Here is a 19968-nt window from a genome sequence, read left to right as displayed (position 1 = left end):
CATCCTTGAGTTGCTTCACTTGGAACCCAAGGAAGTAGTTCAACTCGCCCATCATCGACATCTCGAATTTCTGCGTCATCACCCTGCTAAACTCTTCACAAGACTTTTGATTAGTAGAACCAAATATTATGTCATCGACATAAATTTGGCACACAAAGAGATCACCATCGCACGTCTTAGTGAAAAGAGTTGGATCGGCTTTCCCAACCTTGAAAGCATTAGCAATTAAAAAGTCTCTAAGGCATTCATACCATGCTCTTGGGGCTTGCTTAAGTCCATAGAGCGCCTTAGAGAGCTTACACACGTGGTCGGGGTACCATTCATCCTCGAAGCCAGGGGGTTGCTCCACGTACACCTCCTCCTTGATCGGCCCGTTGAGGAAAGCGCTCTTCACATCCATTTGGAACAACCTGAAAGAATGGTGAGCGGCATATGCTAGCAAGATATGAATTGATTCTAGCCTAGCCACAGGAGCGAAAGTCTCCTCAAAGTCCAAACCTGCGACTTGGGCATAACCTTTTGCCACAAGTCGAGCCTTGTTCCTCGTCACCACCCCGTGCTCGTCCTGTTTGTTGCGGAACACCCACTTGGTTCCCGCAACGTTTTGCTTGGGACGAGGCACCAGTGTCCAAACTTCATTGCGCTTGAAGTTGTTGAGCTCTTCCTGCATGGCCAGCACCCAGTCCGGATCTAGCAAGGCCTCTTCTACCCTGAAAGGCTCAATAGAAGAGACAAAGGAGTAATGCTCACAAAAATTAACTAATCTAGAACGAGTAGTTACTCCCTTGCTAATATCACCCAAAATTTGGTCGACGGGATGATTCCTTTGAATCGTCGCTCGAACTTGGGTTGGAGGTTGAGAGCACCTAGAGGGGGGGGGGGTGAATAGGTGATCCTGTGAAACTTGAAAACTTAAGCCACAAAACTTGGTTAATCGTTAGCACAATAATTTCCAAGTGGCTAGAGAGGAGTCAAAACACAATAACCACAATAAATCAATCACAGAGATGGCACAGTGGTTATCCCGTGGTTCGGCCAAGACCAACGCTTGCCTACTCCACGTTGTGGCGTCCCAACGGACGAGGGTTGCAATCAACCCCTCTCAAGCGGTCCAAAGACCCACTTGAATACCACGGTGTTTTGCTTGCTTTTTCTCAATCCCTTTTGCGAGGAATCTCCACAACTTGGAGTCTCTCGCCCTTACACTTGAAGTTCACAAAGAAACACGGAGTAAGGGAGGGAAGCAACACACACAAATCCACAGCAAAATGTGCACACACACGGCCAAGAATCGAGCTCAAAAGACTATCTCAAAGTTCTTACTAGAACGGAGCTCGAATCACTGAGAATGACAAACGAATGCGCAAAGACTGAGTGTGGATGATCAAGAATGCTCTAAGGTTGCTTGGTATTCTCCTCCATGCGCCTAGGGGTCCCTTTTATAGCCCCAAGGTAGCTAGAAGCCGTTGAGAACATTCCAGGAAGGCAGTTCTTGCCTTCTGTCGCCTGGCGCACCGGACAGTCCGGTGCACACCGGACACTGTTCGGTGCCCGATTTCTTTCCTTAAACGGCGCAGCCGACCGTTGGCAGCCAGAGAGCCGTTGGTGCACCGGACATGTCCGGTGCACACCGGACAGTCCGGTGCCCTCTTCTAGCCGTTGGCTCGGCCATGTGTCCCGCGCAGATCGCGCGGCCGACCGTTGGCCCGACCGACCGTTGGCTCACCGGACAGTCCGGTGCACACCGGACAGTCCGGTGAATTATAGCCGTACGTCGTCGGCGAATTCCCGAGAGCGGCCACTTCGCTCGAGCCAGCCTGGCACACCGGACACTGTCCGGTGCACCACCGGACAGTCTGGTGCTCCCAGACTGAGCAGATTCTTGGCTGCTTGAGCCAAGACATTTTCAATTGGATTTTTCCTGTTTCCAGCACTTAGACACAACACATTAGTCTTTAAAACAATGTACTAAGTCTGAGAAACATACCTTTATCCTTGATTTGTACTTTGTCCACCATTTTACACTTAGGCACTTGTGTTGGACACTAAATCACCAAAATACTTAGAAATGGCCCAAGGGCACATTTCCCTTTCAATCTCCCCCTTTTTGGTGATTTATGCCAACACAATATAAAGCAAGTAGAACAAGTACAAAATCAATTCAACTAAGAACTCAAAATTGTTTTGATTCAAATTTGACATATATGGATCACGCTATGCCACCACTTGGTTTGTTTTTGCAAATCAAACTCAAATTCCTATCTCTAAGTCAAATCCACTTGTAGAGACATGAAGAGAGGTTTTCCAAAGAACTTTGATCAAGAATTTCGAAAACTCCCCCTTTTTCCCATAATCAACACTTCTCCCCACAAGAGGCCAACTTTTGACATAAGAGACACTAAAAAAGTTTTGCCAAACCAAAAGCTCTAATCTACTATTTTCAAAATTTCTCAAGTGGTAGCTGATCCATCTATTGCTTTGGCCCTTTATTTTCTCCCCCTTTGGCATCAAACACCAAAACGGGATCAATCTTGGCCCTTTAACCCCATTGCCTCACCAAAATCTTCAACTAAGAGCAAATAGGCAATAAGAGTATATGAGATGAACTTGGAATAAGTTACCCTCTCATCGGAGTGCAGTGGAAGTCTTGCATGGTCCAAGTCCACCATTTCCCTTTCAATCCTCCTTTGAGACTAAAACAACCAAACTCAAGTACATGGTTAGTCTCAAAGGGTCAAGTTGTAGTACAGCTCCCCCTAAATATGTGCATCACTTGCAAAAAGGACTTGTGAGGTCCAGGGAGTGTTTGTACAACTTGAGCACCACAATAAGCAACAAAATGCATAAGAAACATGATCAAAGGCATAAACACATGTATGCTATAAATCAATCCAGGTTCCGCGAATCTAAGACATTTAGCTCACTACGCAACCTGCAAAAGGTCTTCTCATCTAGAGGCTTAGTGAAGATATCGGCTAGCTGGTTCTCGGTGCTAACATGAAACACTTCGATATCTCCCTTTTGCTGGTGGTCTCTCAAAAAGTGATGCCGGATGTCAATGTGCTTTGTGCGGCTGTGTTCAACAGGATTTTCCGCCATGCGGATGGCACTCTCATTATCACATAGGAGTGGGACTTTGTTCAGATTGTAGCCAAAGTCCCTGAGGGTTTGCCTCATCCAAAGTAGTTGTGCGCAACACTGTCCTGCGGCAACGTACTCGGCCTCAGCGGTGGATAGGGCAACGGAAGTTTGTTTCTTAGAGTTCCATGACACCAGGGACCTTCCTAAGAATTGGCACGTCCCCGATGTACTCTTCCTATCGACCTTACATCCAGCATAGTCGGAATCTGAATATCCAATCAAGTCAAAGGTAGACCCCTTTGGATACCAGAGCCCCAAGCAAGGTGTAGCAACTAAATATCTAAGGATTCGCTTCACTGCTACTAAGTGACACTCCTTAGGATCGGATTGAAATCTAGCACACATGCATACGCTAAGCATAATATCCGGTCTACTAGCACATAAGTAAAGTAACGACCCTATCATTGACCGGTATGCCTTTTGATCAACGGACTTACCACCTTTGTTAAGGTCGGTGTGTCCGTCGGTCCCCATCGGAGTCTTTGCGGGCTTGGCATCCTTCATCCCAAACTGCTTCAACAAGTCTTGCGTGTACTTTGTTTGAGAGATGAAGGTGCCGTCCTTGAGTTGCTTCACTTGGAACCCAAGGAAGTAGTTCAACTCGCCCATCATTGACATCTCGAATTTCTGCGTCATCACCCTGCTAAACTCTTCACAAGACTTTTTATTAGTAGAACCAAATATTATGTCATCGACATAAATTTGGCACACAAAAAGATCACCATCACAAGTCTTAGTGAAAAGAGTTGGATCGGCTTTCCCAACTTTGAAAGCATTTGCAATTAAAAAGTCTCTAAGGCATTCATACCATGCTCTTGGGGCTTGCTTAAGTCCATAGAGCGCCTTAGAGAGCTTACACACGTGGTCGGGGTACCGTTCATCCTCGAAGCCAGGGGGTTGCTCCACGTACACCTCCTCCTTTATTGGCCCGTTGAGGAAAGCGCTCTTCACATCCATTTGGAACAACATGAAAGAATGGTGAGCGGCATATGCTAGCAAAATACGAATGGACTCTAGCCTAGCCACAGGAGCAAAAGTCTCCTCAAAGTCCAAACCTGCGACTTGGGCATAACCTTTTGCCACAAGTCGAGCCTTGTTTCTCGTCACCACTCCGTGCTCGTCTTGTTTGTTGCGGAACACCCACTTGGTTCCCACAACATTTTGCTTAGGACGAGGCACCAGTGTCCAAACTTCATTCCTCTTGAAGTTGTTGAGCTCCTCTTGCATGGCCAATACCCAGTCCGGATCTAGCAAGGCCTCTTCTACCCTGAAAGGCTCAATAGAAGAGACAAAGGAGTAATGCTCACAAAAATTAACTAATCGAGATCGAGTAGTTACTCCCTTGCTAATATCACCCAGAATTTGGTCGACGGGATGATCCCTTTGAATCATCGCTCGAACTTGTGTTGGAGGTGCCGGTTGCGCTTCTTCCTCCATAACTTGATCATCTTGTGCTCCCCCTTGATCACATGCCTCCTGTTCATCATCTTGAGTAGGGGGATGCACCATTGTTGAGGAAGAAGGTTGATCTTGCTCCTTTTGGTCCTGTGGTCGTATATCTCCAATCACCATGGTTCGTATAGCGGCCGTCGGAACATCTTCTTCATCTACATCATCAAGATCAACAACTTGCTCTCTTGGAGAGCCATTAGTCTCATCAAATACAACGTCGCTAGAGGCTTCAACCAAACCCGATGATTTGTTGAAGACCCTATACGCCTTTGTATTTGAATCATATCCTAACAAAAACCCTTCTACAGCTTTGGGAGCAAACTTAGAATTTCTACCCTTCTTCACTAGAATGTAGCATTTGCTTCCAAATACACGAAAGTAAGATACATTGGGTTTGTTACCGGTTAGAAGCTCATACGACGTCTTCTTGAGGAGGAGGTGAAGGTAGACCCTGTTGATGGCGTGGCAATCCGTGTTCACGGCTTCCGACCAGAAACGCTCGGGGGTCTTGAATTCTCCAAGCATCGTCCTCGCCATATCGATTAGCGTCCTGTTCTTCCTCTCAACCACACCATTTTGTTGTGGTGTGTAGGGAGCGGAGAACTCGTGCTTGATCCCTTCCTCCTCAAGGAACTCCTCCACTTGAAGGTTCTTGAACTCGGACCCGTTGTCGCTCCTTATCTTCTTCACCTTGAGCTCAAACTCATTTTGAGCTCTCCTGAGGAAGCGCTTGAGGGTCCCTTGGGTTTCAGATTTATCCTGCAAAAAGTATACCCAAGTGAAGCGGGAAAAGTCATCAACAATAACTAGACCATACTTACTTCCTCCTATGCTTAGATAGGCGACGGGTCCGAAGAGGTCCATATGTAGTAGCTCCAGGGGTCTTGATGTGGTCATCACATTCTTGCTGTGATGTGCTCCTCCCACCTGTTTACCTGCTTGACATGCTGCACAAGGTCTATCTTTTTCGAATTGCACATTAGTCAAACCTATCACGTGTTCTCCCTTTAGAAGCTTGTGAAGGTTCTTCATCCCCACATGAGCTAAGCGGCGATGCCATAGCCAGCCCATGCTAGTCTTAGCTATTAAGCATGCATCTAGACCGGCCTCCTCTTTTGCAAAATCAACTAAGTAAAGTTTGCCGTCTAATACACCCTTAAAAGCTAGTGAACCATCATTTCTTCTAAAGACAGACACATCTACATTTGTAAATAGACAGTTATATCCCATATTGCATAATTGACTAACAGATAGCAAATTATATCCAAGAGACTCTACTAAAAACACATTAGAGATAGAGTGCTCATTTGAGATTGCAATTTTACCTAACCCTTTTACCTTGCCTTGATTCCCATCACCGAATATTATTGAATCTTGGGAATCTTTGTTTTTGACGTAGGAGGTGAACATCTTCTTCTTCCCCGTCATATGGTTTGTGCATCCGCTGTCGATAATCCAGCTTGAACCCCCGGATGCATAAACCTGCAAGGCAAATTTAGGCTTGGGTCTTAGGTACCCAACTCATGTTGGGTCCTACAAGGTTAGTGCAAATGTCCTTAGGGACCCAAATGCAAGTTTTGTCTCCCTTGCATTTTGCCCCTAACTTCCTAGCCACTATTTTCCTATCCTTTCTACAAATAGCAAAGGAAGCATTTAAAGCACGATAAATTGTAGAAGGTTCATTCATTACTTTCCTAGGAGCATGAATAATATTCTTTCTAGGCACATGATGAATAGCACTTCTCCTAGACATATTTCTACCATGCATATAGGAAGAACTAGAAGCAAACATGGCATGAGAATCAAAATCATCATAAGCATTATAACTCCTATAAGCATTTCTAGTTTGTCTCCTATCATGGTACATAAAAGCATGGTTCTTTTTAGCACTCCTGGCCATAGGAGTCTTCCCTTTCTCCTTGGCGGAGATAGGAGCCTTATGGCTTGTCAAGTCCTTGGCTTCTCTCTTGTAGCCAAGTCCATCCTTAATTGAGGGGTGTCTACCAATTGTGTAGGCATCCCTTGCAAATTTTAGCTTATCAAAATTACTCTTGCTAGTCTTAAGTTGAGCATTAAGACTAGCCAATTCATCATTAAGTTTGGAAATTGAAACTAGGTGTTCACTACAAGCATCAATATCAAAATCTTTACACCTATTACAAGTTTCAACAATTTCTACACAAGATGTTGATTTACTAGCTATTTCTAACTTAGCATTCAAATCATCATTAAGGCTCCTTAAGCTAGAAATTGTCTCATGGCAAGAAGATAATTCACAAGAAAGCATTTCATTTCTTTTAATTTCTAGAGCAAGAGAATTTTGTGCACTAACAAATTTATCATGCTCCTCATATAAAAGATCCTCTTGTTTTTCTAGTAATCTATTCTTGTCATTCAAAGCATCAATCAACTCATTAATCTTATTAATTTTATATCTATCTAATCCCTTGAATAAGCATGAGTAATCTATCTCATCACCATCACTAGACTCATCCTCACTTGAAGAAGCATAAGTACTAATATCATGAGTGCTTACTTTCTTCTCCCTTGCCATGAGGCAAGTGTGACACTCGTTGGGGAAGAGGGATGACTTGTTGAAGGCGGTGGCGGCGAGTCCTTCATTGTCGGAGTCGGAGGAGGAGCAATCCGAATCCCACTCCTTTCCGATATGTGCCTCGCCCTTGGCCTTCTTGTAATGCTTCTTCTTCTCCCTTTTGTTCCCCTTTTCCTGGTCACTTTCATTGTCGGGACAGTTAGCAATGAAATGACCAATCTTACCACATTTGAAGCACGAGCGCTTCTCCTTTGTCTTGGTCTTGCTTGGCTGTCCCTTGCGACCTTTAAGCGCTGTCTTGAAGCGCTTAATGATGAGGGCCATCTCCTCATCATTTAGCCCGGCCGCCTCAACTTGCGCCACCTTGCTCGGTAGCGCCTCCTTGCTCCTCGTTGCCTTGAGAGCAATGGGTTGAGGCTCATGACTAGGACCGTTCAACGCGTCGTCCACGTATCTCGCCTCCTTGATCATCATTCACCCGCTTACGAACTTCCCAAGAACTTCTTCGGGTGACATCTTGGTGTACCTAGGATTTTCACGAATATTGTTCACCAAATGAGGATCAAGAACGGTAAAGGACCTTAGCATTAGGCGGACGACGTCGTGGTCCGTCCATCGCGTGCTCCCGTAGCTCCTAATTTTGTTGATAAGGGTCTTGAGCCGGTTGTATGTTTGGGTTGGCTCCTCGCCTCTTATCATCGCGAATCGTCCAAGCTCGCCCTCCACCAACTCCATCTTGGTGAGCAAGGTGACATCATTCCCCTCATGAGAGATCTTGAGGGTGTCCCAGATTTGCTTGGCATTGTCCAAGCCGCTCACCTTATGGTACTCGTCCCTGCACAAAGAGGCTAGCAACACAGTAGTAGCTTGTGCATTTTTATGAATTTGTTCATTAATAAACATGGGACTATCCGTACTATCAAAGTGCATTCCACTCTCTACAATCTCCCATATGCTAGGATGGAGAGAGAACAAGTGACTACACATTTTGTGACTCCAAAATTCGTAGTCCTCTCCATCAAAATGAGGAGGTTTACCAAGTGGAATAGATAATAAATGAGCATTAGTACTTTGAGGAATACGAGAGTAATCAAAAGAAGAGTTCGAATTGACCGTTTTCTTTTTCTCGTGGTCGTTGTCGTCCTTTTGGGAGGAGGAAGATTCGTCGCTGTCGTAGTAGACAATTTCCTTGATGCGCCTTGTCTTCTTCTTCCTCCCGTCTTTTCTTTTGTGGCCCGAGCCTGAGTCGGTGGGCTTGTCATCATTGGGCTCGTTGACAAAAGACTCCTTCTCCTTGTCGTTGATCACCATCCCCTTGCCCTTAGGATCCATCTCTTCGGGCGGTTAGTCCTTTTCTTGAAGAGAACGGCTCCGATACCAATTGAGAGCACCTAGAGGGGGGGGTGAATAGGTGATCCTGTGAAAATTGAAAACTTAAGCCACAAAACTTGGTTAATCGTTAGCACACTAATTGCCAAGTGGCTAGAGAGGAGTCAAAACACAATAACCACAATAAATCAATCACAGAGATGGCAAAGTGGTTATCCCGTGGTTCGGCCAAGACCAACGCTTGCCTACTCCACGTTGTGGCGTCCCAACGGACGAGGGTTGCAATCAACCCCTCTCAAGCGGTCCAAAGACCCACTTGAATACCACGGTGTTTTGCTTGCTTTTTCTCAATCCCTTTTGCGAGGAATCTCCACAACTTGGAGTCTCTCGCCCTTACACTTGAAGTTCACAAAGAAACACGGAGTAAGGGAGGGAAGCAACACACACAAATCCACAGCAAAATGTGCACACACACGGCCAAGAATCGAGCTCAAAAGACTATCTCAAAGTTCTTACTAGAACGGAGCTCGAATCACTGAGAATGACAAACGAATGCGCAAAGACTGAGTGTGGATGATCAAGAATGCTCTAAGGTTGCTTGGTATTCTCCTCCATGCGCCTAGGGGTCCCTTTTATAGCCCCAAGGTAGCTAGAAGCCGTTGAGAACATTCCAGGAAGGCAGTTCTTGCCTTCTGTCGCCTGGCGCACCGGACAGTCCGGTGCACACCGGACACTATCCGGTGCCCGATTTCTTTCCTTAAAAGCCGACCGTTGGCAGCCAGAGAGCCGTTGGCGCACCGGACATGTCCGGTGCACACCGGACAGTCCGGTGCCCTCTTCTAGCCGTTGGCTCGGCCACGTGTCCCGCGCAGATCGCGCGGCCGACCGTTGGCTCACCGGACAGTCCAGTGCACACCGGACAGTCCGGTGAATTATAGCCGTACGTCGTCGGCGAATTCCCGAGAGCGGCCACTTCGCTCGAGCCAGCCTGGCGTACCGGACACTGTCCGGTGCACCACCGGACAGTCCGGTGCTCCCAGACTGAGCAGATTCTTGGCTGCTTGAGCCAAGACATTTTCAATTGGATTTTTCCTGTTTCCAGCACTTAGACACAACACATTAGTCTTTAAAACAATGTACTAAGTCTGAGAAACATACCTTTATCCTTGATTTGTACTTTGTCCACCATTTTACACTTAGGCACTTGTGTTGGACACTAAATCACCAAAATACTTAGAAATGGCCCAAGGGCACATTTCCCTTTCAGAGGTGCCTGAGGTGCTTCTTCTTCTTCAACTTGAACATCCTGTGCTCCCCCTTGATCACACGCCTCCTCTTGATGAACCTGTTCATCGTCTTGAGTTGGGGAATGCACCATTGTTGAGGAAGAAGGTTGATCTTGCTCCAATTGTTCATGTGGTCGCACATTGCCAATCGCCATGGTGCGCATAGCGGCCGTTGGAACGTCTTCTTCATCTACATCATCAAGATCAACAACTTGCTCTCTTGGAGAGCCATTAGTCTCATCAAATACAACGTCGCTAGAGACTTCAACCAAACTCGATGATTTGTTGAAGACCCTATACGCCTTTGTATTTGAGTCATAACCTAATAAAAACCCTTCTACAGCTTTGGGAGCAAATTTAGAAGTCCTACCTCTCTTCACAAGAATATAACACTTGCTCCCAAATACACGAAAATAAGACACATTGGGTTTGTTACCAGTTAGCAGCTCATACGAAGTCTTCTTGAGGAGGCGGTGAAGGTAGACCCGGTTGATGGCGTGGCAAGCCGTGTTCACGGCTTCCGACCAAAACCGCTCGGGGGTCTTGAACTCTCCAAGCATAGTCCTCGCCATATCGATGAGCGTCCTGTTCTTCCTCTCTACCACACCATTTTGTTGTGGTGTGTAGGGAGCGGAGAACTCGTGCTTGATCCCTTCCTCCTCAAGGAACTCTTCCACTTGAAGGTTCTTGAACTCGGACCCGTTGTTGCTCCTTATCTTCTTCACCTTGAGCTCAAACTCATTTTGAGCTCTCCTGAGGAAGCGCTTGAGAGTCCCTTGGGTTTCAGATTTATCCTGTAAAAAGAATACCCAAGTGAAGCGGGAAAAATCATCAACTATAACAAGACCATACTTACTTCCTCCTATACTTAGATAGGCGACGGGTCCGAAGAGGTCCATGTGAAGCATCTCCAAAGGTCTTGATGTGGTCATCACATTTTTGGTGTGATGAGAGTTTCCCACCTGTTTCCCTGCTTGACAAGCTGCACAAGGTCTATCTTTTTCGAAATGTACGTTAGTTAGACCTATCACGTGTTCTCCCTTTAGAAGTTTGTGAAGGTTCTTCATTCCCACATGTGCTAAGCGGCGATGCCACAACCAGCCCATGCTAGTCTTAGCAATTAAGCATGCATCTAGACCGGTCTCCTCTTTTGCAAAATCAACTAAGTAAAGTTTGCCGTCTAATACACCCTTAAAGGCTAGTGAACCATCACTTCTTCTAAAGACAGACACATCTACATTGGTGAATAGACAATTATACCCCATATTGCATAATTGACTAACAGATAACAAATTATATCCAAGAGACTCAACTAAAAACACATTAGATATAGAGTGCTCAGATGAAATAGCAATTTTACCTAACCCTTTTACCTTGCCTTGATTCCCATCACCGAATATTATTGAATCTTGGGAATCCTTGTTTTTGACGTAGGAGGTGAACATCTTCTTCTCCCCCGTCATATGGTTTGTGCATCCGCTGTCGATAATCCAGCTTGAACCTCCGGATGCATAAACCTGCAAGGCAAATTTAGGCTTGGGTCTTAGGTACCCAACTCTCGTTGGGTCCTACAAGGTCAGTGACAATGGTTTTAGGGACCCAAATGCAAGTTTTGTCTCCCTTACATTTGGCCCCTAACTTCCTAGCAATTACCTTCTTATCCTTTCTACAAATAGCAAAGGAAGCATTGCAAGCATAATAAATTGTAGAAGGTTCATTCATTACTTTCCTAGGAGCATGAACAATATTCTTTCTAGGCACATGAACAATATTTCTCCTAGTCATATTTCTATCATGCATATGGGAAGAACTAGAAGCAAACATGGCATGGGAATCAAAAGCATCATAAGCATTATAACCCTTATAAGCATTTTTAGATTGTCTCCTACCATGGTACATGAAAGCATGGTTCTTTTGCACACTACTAGCCATAGGGGCCTTCCCTTTATCCTTGGCGGAAATGGGAATCTTATGGCTTGTTAAGTTCTTGGCTTCCCTTCTGAAGCCAAGTCCCTCCTTAATTGAGGGGTGTCTACCAATCGTGTAGGCATCCCTTGCAAATTTTAGCTTATCAAATTCACTTTTGCTAGTCTTAAGTTGGTCATTAAGACTAGCCACTTCATCACTTAATTTAGAAATTGAAGCTAGGTGTTTGCTACAAGCATCAATATCAAAGTCTTTACACCTATTGCAAGTTGCAACAATTTCTACACAAGATGTTAATTTACTAGCTATTTCTAACTTAGCATTTAAATCATCATTTATGCTCCTTAAGCTAGAAATTGTCTCATGGCAAGTAGATAGTTCACAAGAAAGTATTTCATTCCTTTTAACTTCTAAAGCATGAGATTTTTGTGCCTCTACAAATTTATCATGTTCTTCATACAACAAATCCTCTTGCTTTTCTAATAGCCTATTCTTATCATTCAAGGCATCAATTAATTCATTAATTTTATCTATCTTGGTTCTATCTAGGCCCTTAAATAAACATGAATAATCTACTTCATCCTCATCACTAGATTCGTCCTCACTTGAAGAAGCACAAGTAGTGTTTCGGGTACATACCTTCTTCTCCCTTGCCATGAGGCACGTGTGACTTTCGTTGGGGAAGAGGGATGACTTGTTGAAGGCGGTGGCGGCGAGTCCTTCATTTTCGGAGTCGGATGACGAACAATCCGAGTCCCACTCCTTGCCAAGGTGTGCCTCGCCCTTAGCCTTCTTGTATGCCTTCTTTTTCTCCCTCTTGCTCCCTTGTTCCTGGTCACTTTCATTATCGGGACAGTTAGCAATAAAATGACCAATCTTACCACATTTGAAGCATGAGCGCTTCCCCTTTGTTTTGGTCTTGCTTGGCTGTCCCTTGCGACCCTTTAGCATCATCTTGAAGCGTTTGATGATGAGGGCCATCTCTTCATCATTAAGCCCGGCCGCCTCAACTTGCGCCACCTTGCTAGGTAGCGCCTCCTTGCTCCTCGTTGCCTTGAGAGCAATGGGTTGAGGCTCATGGATTGGACCGTTCAACGCGTCGTCGACATATCTTGCCTCCTTGATCATCATTCGCCCGCTTACAAATTTCCCAAGAACTTCTTCGGGCGACATCTTGGTGTACCTAGGATTTTCACGGATATTGTTCACCAAATGTGGATCAAGTACAGTAAAGGACCTTAGCATTAGATGAACGACGTCGTGGTCCGTCCATCGTGTGCTTCCGTAGCTCCTTATCTTGTTGATGAGGGTCTTGAGCCGGTTGTATGTTTGGGTTGGCTCCTCTCCCCTGATCATTGCAAATCTTCTGAGCTCGCCCTCCACCAACTCCATTTTGGTGAGTAAGGTGACGTCGTTCCCCTCATGTGAGATCCTGAGGGTGTCCCAGATCTGCTTGGCATTGTCCAAGCCGCTCACCTTATGATACTCGTCCCTGCACAAGGAGGCTAACAACACAGTAGTAGCTTGTGCATTTCTATGAATCTGTTCATTGATAAACATAGGACTATCCGAGCTATCAAATTTCATTCCACTTTCCACAATCTCCCATATGCTCGGATGGAGAGAGAACAGGTGACTACACATTTTGTGGCTCCAAAATCCGTAGTCCTCTCCATCAAAGTGAGGAGGTTTGCCAAGTGGAATGGAGAGCAAATGAGCATTTGTACTTTCCGGAATACGAGAGTAGTCAAAAGAAAAGTTCGAATTAACCGGTTTCCTTCTCTCGTAGTCGTTGTCGTCGTTGTCCTTTTGGGAAGAAGTAGACTCATCGCTGTCGTCGTAGTAGACAATCTCCTTGATGCGTCTTGTCTTCTTCTTCTTCCCATCTTTGCGTTTGTGGCCCGAGCCTGAGTCGGTAGGCTTGTCATCCTTGGGCTCGTTGACGAAGGACTCCTTCTCCTTATTGTTGATCACGATTCCCTTCCCCTTAGGATCCATCTCTTCGGGCGGTTAGTCCCTTTCTTGAAGATAACGGCTCTGATACCAAGTGAGAGCACCTAGAGGGGGAGGGTGAATAGGTGATCCTTTAAAACTTGAAACTTAAGCCACAAAAACTTGATTAAGTGTTAGCACAATAATTGCCAAGTGGCTAGAGAGGAGTCTTCAACAAAACACAATAACCACAAGAGATCAATCACAGAGATGGCACAGTGGTTTATCCCGTGGTTCGGCCAAGACCAACGCTTGCCTACTCCACGTTGTGGCGTCCCAATGGACGAGGGTTGCAATCAACCCCTCTCAAGCGGTCCAAAGACCCACTTGAATACCATGGTGTTTTGCTTTGCTTTTCTTAATCCCGTTTGCGAGGAATCTCCACAACTTGGAGTCTCTCGCCCTTACACTTGAAGTTCACATAGAAGCACAGAGTAAGGGAGGGATTAGCAACTCACACAAGACACAAAGATCACAGCAAATACGCACACACAAGACCCAGACTTAAGCTCAAAAGACTAGCACACTAGAACGGAGCTCAAATCACTAGAATGTCGAACAAGCGCGCAAGAATGGAGTGTGAGTGATCAAGATTGCTCAAGGAATGCTTGGTATCCTCCTCCATGCGCCTAGTGGTCCCTTTTATAGCCCCAAGGCAGCTAGGAGCCGTTGAGAGCATTCCAGGAAGGCTGATCTTGCCTTCTATCGCCTGGCGCACCGGACAGTCCGGTGTACCACCAGACATTGTCCGGTGCGGATATCCTTCCTTATTTGGCGAAGCCGACCGTTGGCGCCTGGGAGCCGTTGGCGCACCGGACACTGTCCGGTGCACACCGGACAGTCCGGTGCCCCCTCCCGACCGTTGGCTCGGCCACGAGTCTTGCGCAGATCGCGCAGCCGACCGTTGGCTCACCGGACAGTCCGGTGAATTATAGTCGTACACCGTTAATTCCTTCCCGAGAGCAGCAAGTTCGCCTGAGCCAGTCTGGCACACCGGACACTGTCCGGTGCGCCACCGGACAGTCCGGTGCACCTAGACCGAGCTGACTTTGGTTGAACAGAGCCATCTCATTTCCAATTCAATCTTTCTTGTTTCCAGCACTTAGACACAATATATTAGTCCACAAAACAATGTACTAAGTCTAGAAACATACCTTTTGACATGATTTGCACTTTGTCCACCATATTGCATAGATCAACACAAAAGCACTTGCGTTGGCACTCAATCACCAAAATACTTAGAAATGGCCCAAGGGCACATTTTCCTTTCAATAATCGCTTTTCGTTTCGCTCAGGCTTCGTCCTGACCATACTCTTGTATACTCATAACCCGATTCCGAAGATACCTGTTCACATATTTCACTTGGAAAACATTGTTAAATCATGTTTTTGAGGACCTTCGGAAGCCGAAGGCCCCCAACACTTAGGTTACCATAGGCATGTGTTATGTATTGTAGTTTGGACGCTGAACATTTTTCCCTCCTAATGCAAATTGCACAAAGACCTTGAATCTTCACTAAGTTTATTCACGTTCTTTTTGTTTGTTTTCTGCAATCATACCATGACTTTAGCATACATATCCATCCCCTCTTTAATTCCAAAGGTTCGACAAAGAACATTGTTCTTATGAGCAAGAATCATATCTGCTGAATCCTCGAGCTTTGGGGATGGATCAGGGATGGCTACGAGGAGGCCACGACTAATCGGTTGATCGTTTCTAGGCCACGATTGAGGATGACTCCCAATGTTCTCTAATCGGTTGATCGTTTCTAATCGACACAGAGACGATCAGCCGATTAGATCGATTTTTACTTCACAACTGATGTCTTCGATGGTGATAAATACCAGGATTATATTGGTGACATTATTGCGCAACTTTGGAGTCAGTTCATTCTATTTGAGTCAGCGTATTTATAATGATATTATATATTTATATCGTCAAAATAATATTAGTGTTAATGTGATTTGTTGGCACATGGATTTTGCATATCACAGTGATGTTTATTGCCCCGTATCTATATGTTTTATACTAATTTTTAATTCTCGTGGCAACGCACGGGCACATATCTAGTAACTATATAGGATATGATTCCATTCAAGCATACGCAAAATTCAAGGATTGTAATGTTTTTCTTTTTATTTCAATTGTTTGTTTTGCTTTCGCCATTGTACCCTCTGTTTTATCCAATTCCAGACTAAACCTTCTGGGATCGTTTGAGGATAGATTGCTAACAGTTTGCATTTAGTACCACTTATTTAAGGTCTGAAACTTCAAACGGACCAAAGTGACATGCCTCTTGGAATACTATCCCACTCGTCAACAGCCCGTGGACATGGGAGGCCGCAAGCCTTCACTACGCAGTGGACCTGGATCCTCGCTGGGCTCGTGGCGCATTGCTCGCTCAACACCCTAGTCCACATGGGCTCATTTTATGTACTCGTGTCGTGTCATCGTGTGCATGCGCGTATCGGTATATGCGGCAAGGTTTACAAAACTATCAGTAAATAGCGGTAAAGTTATGTATCGTTGCTTCATTGGAGAGCGGTAAAAAAACTTGTATTTCAGTATTGCGAAGTTCGCTGATTATTTGTTGCATTAGAACTGGAGTTTGTGTTTGCATATGTATGTTGTATGTTATTTTGGTGAATATATGTTGTGTGGATCAATTAATATTTATTGTGCAATGTGAATTGAGCAAAGTACAAATAAATCCTATCGAAATTTTATATTTTTTGTAAAAACAGCGAAAACTAGTTCGTTTCGTGGAAAACCGGCGGTTTAGAGCGGTTTACCGCCGGTTTTTTGACGATAAACTGGTAAAATTCAAATTGGTTTGGATTGTCCAAACCGGTCGGTTTTTATCGGTTTTCACCGATTTACTGGCGGTAAACCGTTACCGGTCCCACCTAAAACGGTTTTGTAAATCGTGTGCGGTGCCCATCAACATGATAACATTGGCACCGATACAAATTCAAATTGGTTTGGACTGTCCAAACCGGTCGGTTTTTACCGGTAGGTAACGGTTTTCCCACCTAAAACGAATTTGTAAACCATGTGTGGCGCCCATCAACATGATAGCATTGGCATCACCACAAATCAACGGAGGAGCCTCGGATGCAATGTTTTCTGCATCCATGGACCACACCCATATCATTTGTTCTCCTAGTGTTGGGTTCCCATGTGGCTAGCAAATGGATATCCACTGTGAAAGGGAATTAGGCTTACACCCATTTTCCTAATTGATTTTGGTGGTTGAATTGCCCAACACAAATAATTGGACTAACTAGTTTGCTCTAGTGTATAAGTTATACAGGTGCCAAAGGTTCACACTTAGCCAATAAAAAGACCAAGAAATGGGTTCAACAAAAGGAGCAAGGGATAACCGAAGGCAGCCCTGGTCTGGCGCACCGGACTGTCCGGTGTGCCACCGGACAGTGTCCGGTGCACCAGGGGACTTCAAGCCAAACTTCGCACCTTCGGGAATTTTTCAGAGGCGCTTCGCTATAATTCACCGGACATGTCCGGTGCACACCGGACATGTCCGGTGCACACCGGACAGTGTCCGGTGCTCCAAAGGAGAGCGGCTATGAACTCGCCAGCTTCGGATTTCCGCTCCGCTATAATTCACTAGACATGTCCGGTGCACACCGGACTGTCCGGTGAGCCAGCGGAGCAACGGCTACTTCGCGCCAACGGTCGTCTGCAACGCATTAAATGCGCACCAGCGCGCGTAGAGGAGCAGAGCACGCGTGGGTGGCACACCGGACAGTCTACAAGACTTGTCCGGTGCACCACCGGACAGCCAGGCGGGCCCACACATCAGAGCTACAATGGTCGGAACCCAACGGCCTGGTGACGTGGCTGGCGCACCGGACAGTGTCCGGTGGCGCACCGGACTGTCCGGTGCGCCATGCGACAGCAGCCTCCACCAAACGGTTAGTTTGGTGGTTGGGGTTATAAATACCCCCAACCACCCCACATTCAAGTAATCCAAGTAATTCAAGTAATCCAAGTTTTCCAACTTCCAACCACTAACAAGAGCTAGGCATTCAATACAAGACACATTCAAGTGATCAAATCCTCTCCCAATTCCACAAAAGCTTTAGTGTTAAGTGAGAGTGATTTGTTGTGTTCTTTTGAGCTCTTGCGCTTGGATTGCTTTCTTTCTCATTCTTTCTTGAGATCAAACTCACTTGTAATTGAGGCAAGAGACACCAATCGTGTGGTGATCCTTGTGGGAACTTTGTGTTCCAAGTGATTGAGAAGAAAAGCTCACTCGGTCCGAGGGACCGTTTGAGAGAGGGAAAGGGTTAAAAGAGACCCGGTCTTTGTGACCACCTCAACGGGGAGTAGGTTTGCGAGAACCGAACCTCGGTAAAACAAATCCGCGTGTCATACTCTTTATTCGCTTGCGATTTGTTTTGCACCCTCTCTCGCGGACTTGATTATATTTCTAACGCTAACCCGGCTTGTAGTTGTGATTAACTTTGTAAATTTCAGTTTCACCCTATTCACCCCCCTCTAGGCGACTTTCAATTGGTATCAGAGCCCGATGCTTCATTAGAGCCTAACCGCTCGAAGTGATGTCGGGAGATCATGCCAAGAAGGAGATGGAGACCGGCGACAAGCCCACTACAAGCCACGGGAAGGCTACATCGGAAGAGTCCCGCAACAAAGGGAAGGGGAAGGAGAAGAAAGCCTCTTCCCACAAGTCGCATCGGAGTGGCGACAAGAAAAAGAAGATGAGGAAGGTGGTCTACTACGAGACCAACACTTCATCACCTTCCACCTCCGGCTCCGACGCGCCCTTCGTAACTTCTAAGCGCCATGAGCGCAAGAAGTTTAGTAAGATCCCCCTACGCTACCCTCGCATTCCTAAACATACTTCATTACTTTCCGTTCCATTAGGCAAACCGCCAACCTTTGACGGTGAAGATTATGCTAGGTGGAGTGATTTGATGAAATTTCACCTAACCTCACTCCACAAAAGTATATGGAATGTTGTTGAGTTTGGAGCACAGGTACCATCCGTAGGGGATGAGGATTATGATGAAGACGAGGTGGCCCAAATCGAGCACTTCAACTCCCAAGCCACAACCATACTCCTTGCCTCTCTAAGTAGAGAGGAGTACAACAAGGTGCAAGGATTAAAGAGCGCCAAGGAAGTTTGGGACGTGCTCAAGACCGCGCACGAGGGAGATGAACTAACCAAGATCACCAAGCGGGAGACGATCGAGGGGGAGCTCGGTCGCTTCCGGCTTCGCAAAGGAGAAGAGCCACAAGACATGTACAACCGGCTCAAAACCTTGGTGAACCAAGTGCGCAACCTCGGGAGCAAAAAGTGGGATGACCACGAGATGGTTAAGGTTATTCTTAGATCACTTATTTTCCTTAACCCTACTCAAGTTCAATTAATTCGTGGTAATCCTAGATATACACTAATGACTCCCGAGGAAGTAATCGGGAATTTTGTGAGCTTTGAGTACATGATCAAGGGCTCAAAGAAAATCAATGAGCTAGATGATCCCTCCACATCCGAAGCACAACCGGTCGCATTTAAGGCGACGGAGGAGAAGAAGGAGGAGTCTACACCGAGTAGACAACCAATCGACGCCTCAAAGCTCGACAACGAGGAAATGGCGCTCGTCATCAAGAGCTTCCGCCAAATCCTCAAACAAAGGAGAGGGAAAGATTACAAGCCCCGCTCCAAGAAGGTTTGCTACAAGTGTGGTAAGTCCGGTCACTTTATAGCAAAATGTCCTATTTCTAGTGACAGTGACAGGGGCGACGACAAGAAGGGGAGAAGAAAGGAGAAGAAGAAATACTACAAGAAGAAAGGTGGCGACGCCCATGTATGCCGCGAGTGGGACTCGGACGAGAGCTCCTCTGACTCCTCCTCCGACGAGGATGCTGTCAACATCGCCATCAACAAGGGCCTTCTCTTCCCCAACGTCGGCCACAAGTGCCTCATGGCCAAGGACGGCAAAAAGAAGAAGGTTAAATCTAAATCCTAGTGATGAGGATGATAATTTGCGTACTATTTTTGCCAACTTAAACATGCAACAAAAAGAAAAATTAAATGAATTGATTAGTGCTATCCATGAGAAGGATGATCTCTTGGACTCCCAAGAGGACTTCCTTATTAAAGAAAACAAGAAGCATGTTAAAGTTAAAAATGCTTACGCTCTAGAAGTAGAAAAATGTGAAAAACTATCTAGTGAGCTAAGCACTTGTCATGAGACTATAGACAACCTTAGAAATGAGAATGCTAATTTATTAACTAAGGT

Source organism: Zea mays, chromosome 6, assembly GCF_902167145.1.
Source record: "Zea mays cultivar B73 chromosome 6, Zm-B73-REFERENCE-NAM-5.0, whole genome shotgun sequence".
Taxonomy (NCBI): domain Eukaryota; kingdom Viridiplantae; phylum Streptophyta; class Magnoliopsida; order Poales; family Poaceae; genus Zea; species Zea mays.
The sequence above is the reverse complement of the archived record's forward strand: the minus strand, read 5'-3'. Positions refer to the sequence as shown.